A 7,357-nucleotide genomic window follows, 5' to 3' on the forward strand; every position below is an offset into this window, starting at 1 on the left:
CTACTCAGGAGGCTGAGATCTGAGGATCGCGGTTCAAAGCCAGCCTGGGCAGGAGAGACCGTGAGACTCCTATCTCCAATAAACCACCAGAAAACCTGAAGTGGCCCTGTAGCTAAAGTGGTGGAGTGCTCGCCTTGAGCTGAAGAGCTGAGGGACAGTGCCCAGGCCCGGAGTTCAAGCCCCATGGCCGACCAAAAAAAAAAAAAAAAGAAATGTACTTATTACCTTGCCCATGTAATCGTAACCACTCTACCCTCTATATGGTATTTTCACAAGAAAAAAAGAAAGACAAATTTTTAGCTTATACATGTAATATATATTATGTTATATGTTGTGTTCACAAGTGTAAACATATCCCAAATTCCATTATTTTCATTTACATGGTCCCACTTGTAGTGGCAGGAGAAACAGCACACAACATGGAAGCAAGACCCGCACTAGGCCCCTGCACAATGAAAAGACCAAAAACCGATGCTCCCAGGAAGCTCAGGCCTACTGATACTGTACGAACAGTGTAAGTTCCAGTGGAACTTGAAAGGAACAGTGGAAACCAGGCTGGGCCAGGTATAATTGTCATTGAGGAAGAGGTCACAAAGGTCTCAGGCACAGCACTAGGTATTTTTTCACTCAGAACAGCCTCAGAGCTCCTGCTGCATCCCCATCCAGAATCTATCAGAGCATTAGGGAATGGAATCGGCACCTGGTCTTCATGAAAACTCCATTCTCCTGTCCCCCACACTAGGCTCTCTGCTGACCTCCTGGCTGCCAGGGTGTGCTACTTGTGCTCAGAGATCATTTACAGATAATTATGCTTCTTCTGTTATATCCTCTCTATTGTAGAGTGAAACTAAACAAAAATGACATAAGTTTTTCAAATTTAGTGAAGCAAATTTTCCTCAGATTCAAATTAATCTCCTATAATTTTTCCTGTAATATTTTCTGTAATAAAGAGGATCTAAATTGTACACAGAAACTTCTCATTTTCACTTTGCTTAGTGTCCTCTGATTTTTTTTTGTAGTTGTTTGTCATGGGTCTTGAACTCTGGGCTTGGGTGCTGTTCCTCAGCTCTTTAGCTCAAGGCGAGCGCTCTACTGCTTGAGCTACAGCGCCATTTCTGGTTTTTCTGAGTGGTTCATTGGAGATAAGAGTCTCATGGACTTTTCTGCCCTTGCTGGCTTTGAACTGTGATCCTCACATCTCAGCCACCTGAGTAGCTAGGATTATAGTTGTGAGCCACCAGCGTCCATTCTTGTCCTCTGATTTTTACACCAGAAAAACACTAAGGTTCACTGATGTCATATACTTATAGATATCTTGTGGCAAGTTTTGGCCTAAAGCTATTTTAAATTGATGAGCTGATTGTGATTTTATAGTTCTGTAGGTGATTAGTCCAACTGTGCCCAAACTCATATCTCCTCTCTATAATGAGAATTTTTTAAACAGGTTTCTCCTTGTCTCTTTACTTGGACTGTGTGCTGATAAAGCCCACAGAACATGTGCAACATGCTGGGTCCTATCATACTCCCCACCTTCTCATCACTCACCTGAAGGTGATGGAAAACAATTCTTCCAAAAATCTCTCCAACTCACGGGAATCCAAGGAGCCCACCTGTGTTATGATCCTTAAAGCAACATCACCTGGAGAGCTACAATACAACTGATCTGCATAAGTTCTTGATGATGATCAGAAACTGGACACGCAACTCCTTCAAATAACTAACTTACAGTTTAAGAAAATGAATACCAGGAAGCTAAAGTGTGTGGAGTAAGGTCAAGGGGAAAGGGATAGAAAAATAGAGAGAGGAAGGATGGGTGAATGAAATCAAAATGTTCAAGATACGTGAAAATGGATCTAGGAAAATTAAAGACACATGAGGGGTTAGAAGAGCGAGAGAGAATGATGAAAATTGTGACATTGATGAAGATGAAATGTACTAATTATGTTCTGACATGTTCAATTGCAACCCCTTGTGCAATTACTTAAAGATAAAGTTATTATCTTTAAGTGCTTCATGCCTGTAACTATAGCTGGGAACTACAGATTGTGCTTCAAATCCAGCCAGGCACTAAAATCACTGAGACACTGACTTCCAATTAAAAGCCAGAAGTGGAGCTGTGGCTCAAGTAGTACAGTGCTATCCTTGAGCATAAAAGCTCAGGGACAGCACTCAACCCTGGTTCAAGCCCCAGGACCAGCAATCACTCAATCAATGAATAACGTGGACATAATATAACTCCAAAGTTGGCGATTACAAATATTATAAGAAAACCAATCTGAACTTTAATGAATAAAAGGTAGAATAACAGACTCAACCACACCCAGAATAAAGTACAATCTGAAGACTCTGGCCAGAGGATAGATTAAGGTAAACGAACATCACATTGGACAAGTCAGTACTTGATACAATACCCAACCTCTAGCTCCCATACATATTGGCTCAAAATGTTGGTAGAGTTGGGCTTGAGCTTGGATCATCTGAAATACATTTCATGGGAAGAATCCGAGTTCAAGAAGTCACTGCTCAGATTTTAAGGTCATTTCTTAATGCCGCTTCAAGCTTATTGAACAAATAATTATGCAGGAATACGTCTGTAATTACTCACTAGTAAGAAAGTCTCCTGCCCAAATGGATTTCTAAGTAGCACAGTACTTGACATTCTAAAACTTGCTTCTACCCATTATGTATCTGGTCATGACATGAGAGAATAAGCTCATTTGGGAGAGATAATGTAGCCCCCCAAAAGAACAATAAAGATATTTAGGAGGTACCATGTAATTTTTTTGTTGCTTTGTATATCCCCTGCCCCTTCCCCCATGGTATAACCCCTGTTTTCACTGTGTTTGATGTCCATATAATTTGGGGAGGGGAAGGGGAAAAAACGAAGTGTTTAAATAGGGATACAAGTTGAACCATTGTAACAATGAGATGTACATGACACTATGTTGAAAAACGAACTTTACAATTTAGGTGGGAGGGAGTTTCATTGTGGAGATGGGAGGGAAGGGATGGTAGGGAAAACAAAGGAGGAGGCAACAATGCTTGATAAGAAATGTACTCATTACCTTGCTCATATAGCTCTAACCCCTCTGTACAGTATTTTCACAATAAAATCTTATTTTAAAAAAGAACTATAAGGGACTTCTGGGGTTGGAAAAATCAGGAGGTGATGTAGTTAAGTGCCCAAGGAATATGTCTTGAAAATACATAAAGGAAAACCAGTGCATCATTATGGGCTGGGGGTCAAAAATATTAAAGATCTAAAGCTACAATATTTGGCAATCTACTCAGTCTCAGAGTCCAGACAAGACCTAAAAAATGTCCTAATCTACTGTTGTTCAGTACTCTGACCATGTCCATTTGATGAGTCAACTCTTGCAACTGCCAAAGCATGATTAGATCTTTTTACACCAGCACATTCTCACTGCCTGCCATGATCCAAGATCTGGATGCTCACTTAAATTTCAAAAGATATTTAAACAACAATATCAAATCACCTGAAAAGACTGGTTCTTCTTATTTTTTTGAAATTAATCTCATATGATCTTCAATTCATCTATAATATTCTGATGTCATCATAAAACGTTTGAATTTCTTATGCTTTTAAATTTTCATCCACTATGCTTTCATAAGTGTTCACTTACAATACCCTAATGTAAAATAGAAACCATTATATACTGAATTAATTATAATGTATAGTTTTCAAGCTTTAGAATGATATTTCAAAATGTTAAGCCCCAGATTAGATTATGTAATTACCTAAAAGTTGAAATAAAGAAGTAAAAACAACTGAAGAAATGATGATTATCATGTCATTCCCCAAATAATGCAAAAAGGTTATATAATAGCTAGTACAGTCTAGTATAAATCATTCACTTAAAATAATCTTATCTAATTCTTTTCTTAAATACTCAGAGCTTTACTTTTGCAGAGCTAATTTATATGATACATTAAAAATCGATATATGAACTCATTTTTCATTTTTACGCAATAATCTATTCTAACATAGCATGTACATAGGTTCATTTATATATCCAACAAGTTATTTTTATTGGGTTTGGAATATTGAAAGGTAGGAGTGCTTGTAAAGCCTGTATGGAGTGCTAGCCTGGATCATTCATGTTCATGTCAGGAACAGTGCTGACAGGCCTGGGAGGTTAATTTTCCCAGGATACTGGGGAGCTATGGTTCTCTCCAGAAGCTAATGGACTCCATCTTGTTTTTCACAGAAGCTAGCAAGTGAATGAGAACCACTGAGGAAGAGAGGAAGATGAAAGAATTTCCTGCATGTGATTGTACCACATAGGGTGCAAGCCCTGGTGCTTTGTTTACAATGAACCAGAACTCAAATGTGGAGGCTCATAAGGGCCATAGTAAGTTGATATTCAGAATCTACACAAAACAGTTGAAATATATACATATATATATATATGTATGTATATATATACCTGCTCCATGTTTTAATTGCAGTTTTACTCACATAGATTCTTCAAAATTTAGTGAAAGATAATATCTCATGTAATAATTTACAAGATCTGTAAATTATTATCACCAGGATTAGCTAGAGGCCTATTGACAAGATCTTTGTAAGAGAGGCTCTGATGCTGAAGAGAACTATGAAGCTGCAGTTAAAAGTCCTCAATTCCTCAATAAGAGTCGTTTTCAACATTTGAAGTAAAGAGTTATTGACTAGGAATGAAATTGGTTCTAGGAGCACAAGTAGTGTGACAAATAGAAAGCTGTTTCTTTCTTGTATTGACTTACATATGACATAGATCACATATCTTCTGAAATAAAATGAGGTTCTTTTTTCAAATGTCAGAATCATTTAATTAATTAATTATATTTCATTATCTTTAACTAATAGAACAAAATAGTTACTATTCAACAAATCATTTTATAAGTACAATGCATCTTGATTGATGTCACACCTTTCCTTATTCCTCTCCCCCTTCCTAACTAAACCCCAACCCTCAATTTTCCTGGTTTCTTAAGATCTGCATTAGATTTTATGATTGCAATGTCCCTTCCTCTCCTCATTCATCTGCCCTCTTCATCTCACCTCTCCTCCACATCTTTCAAGTGCCAGTATTCATTTGGTTGAACTGTGAGTTAGTTTTATTAAGAAGTTACACCATTTGAATTCTCCCCCGTAAATACCATACTTTGGTTTATGTGTTTGTTACACTTGCATATGATCCCATATGTATTTATTTATGTATTTATACATTAGATCCAGCTTCCATATATGAAAGAAAATATACATTTTGTGTTGTGTGTCGCTTGGCTTGACTTCACTTAACATATTTTTCCCACTCCATCTATTTCTTTGAAAATAATGTGATATCCTTCTTCCTAATGAGGTTATAAAATATATATCCAAGTTTGTGTCAAATTCAAGATATTTCTACATGTACATCTGTACTGGCTTAATAGAAGATCCAGAGTCTCTCTCTATGAAGATACAGATAGCAAGGTTGGTGTCTAGTGTCCATTACTATGAGACTCAGATTTGCAGCTGTATAAACTCCTTCCTGGACACACCCAGAGCCCTGCTGATTTGCATGCGCCAACAGCTTAGTCACTGCCCACATATCTTTTTAATAGGCTGTTGTTCATCCCAGATGCAGGCATCAGTCCCAGTCAGAACACAGTGTGGACATGAGCGCCCTCACTCAGCTCCTGGGGCTCCTGCTGCTCTGGATTACAGGTAAGGAAAGACTATGCTGAGGATCTCCTCAGACTGCTGTAGTCAGTGATGCGTGGCTGTTTATGAAGCTTTCTTACAACATGTTTGATTCTATGTATATTTATTACTTTTCCAATGCCAGGTGCCAGATGTGACATCCAGATGACCCAGTCTACATCCACTTTGTCTGCATCTCCTGGAGACAGAGTCTCCATCACTTGCCAGGCCAGTCAGAGCATTAGCAATTGGGTAAACTGGTACCAGCAGAAACCAGGGGGAACTCCAAAGCTCCTGATCTATAGTGCTAAGTATTTAGAATCCGGGATCCCCTCCAGATTTAGTGGCAGTGGATTGGGGACAGAGTTCACTCTCACCATCAGTAGCCTGCAGCCTGAAGACATTGCCACTTATTACTGTCAACAGTTTTTTGATTACCCACCCACAGTGATACAAGCCATAACATAAACCTACAGGAAGCAGAAGTTAGAGGCTGGGCTGCCCCAGCTGCTTTCCTCATGCTTCCTCTTGCCAGATGTGTCTGAGAATCATAGGACAGGTATCCTGCCCAGGATATCCTGGACCAGTGAGCTTCTATGTCTCAATCTTTGGAGTAAATGTAATTATAGATGTGTGATACTGGGACTGGGCTGAGTGTTGAAATATTAAAATTACATTCCAGACTATAAACATGGAAATACTCTGCCTTTATTATGTTTCTATTAATCTTGAATAGATATTCACAATGTGCATAGAGACACTTCGAAATTATTTTAATAGTTTTATTTTGAGATTTTTCAATACTTCATTCATGAATTTCATCAGCAAGTAAAGACAATTTGCCACTTCCTTTTTCCGCTTCAGGTCTTTTGTACTTTTTTTCCAATTAGTTTTAGCTTTTCTTATTGCATTTGGAGAACCTCAGTACAATTTTAGGTACTGAAGTTAATAGTGAACATTTCATTTTTTAATACAGCTTGAGTGGTAAAATGCTAAATAACTATATCAATGAGTACAAAATTTGTTGCAGAGTTTGCCTATTTATTAAAACAGACATTTTCCATTATTCCTGGACTGCTGATGTGTCGTGGATAGCTTTTGACTCTATTAGAATGATGAACTGCAGCGATCAGTTATCTAATTTTAAAAGTGATTTCTACTTGTGGAATATACTCCACTTGATGAACATACATTGCCTGAGAAAAATAAGGAAAATGAGACAAAGAAAGAGAGAGAGAATGAGAAAGAGAGAGAGAGAAAGAAAAAAGCAAAGAAGAGATGGAGATGAATGGAAGGAGAGAAAGGGAGGGTTGAAAGGAAGATAAATTTGGTTTATTTCTATTTTCTAAATCCCAGTCCCACTTACCAATCAAGTTGAAATTATCAAGAGAAACATTTAATAGAAACAACACTGTTGGCACTGAGTATCCAGCAATCCTGTGCTCTCCCCTGCAAGGTACACTGAAGGTGAGATGTTTCTTGAGCTTAGTCCCTCTGTCCTCCAGACCAGTTCCCACCAAGAATCACAGCACTGTTCCTAGCTCACTGAATCTTCTCTGTTTTAATCTGAAGAATCTAGCATTCTTGGACAGTCAGAGGAACAACACTGAAGTCTTTTATTTACAAAAAGAGAAACCTCAAGATAAAGCAGATCTTCCTTAAGTCAGAAGC

General features: G+C 38.1%; 1 long non-coding RNA gene across 1 annotated transcript; it reads left to right on the forward strand.

The window, feature by feature from the left end:
• Positions 1-5,674: 5,674 nt before the first annotated feature.
• Positions 5,675-5,927, forward strand: LOC106000990. Its single transcript, XR_001175823.1, has 2 exons — positions 5,675-5,710; positions 5,832-5,927. It is a non-coding gene; the product is annotated as an uncharacterized LOC106000990 (long non-coding RNA).
• The last annotated feature ends 1,430 nt before the right edge of the window (positions 5,928-7,357 follow it).

Source organism: Dipodomys ordii, unplaced genomic scaffold (assembly GCF_000151885.1).
Source record: "Dipodomys ordii isolate 6190 unplaced genomic scaffold, Dord_2.0 Scaffold255, whole genome shotgun sequence".
NCBI classification, from domain to species: Eukaryota; Metazoa; Chordata; class Mammalia; order Rodentia; family Heteromyidae; genus Dipodomys; species Dipodomys ordii.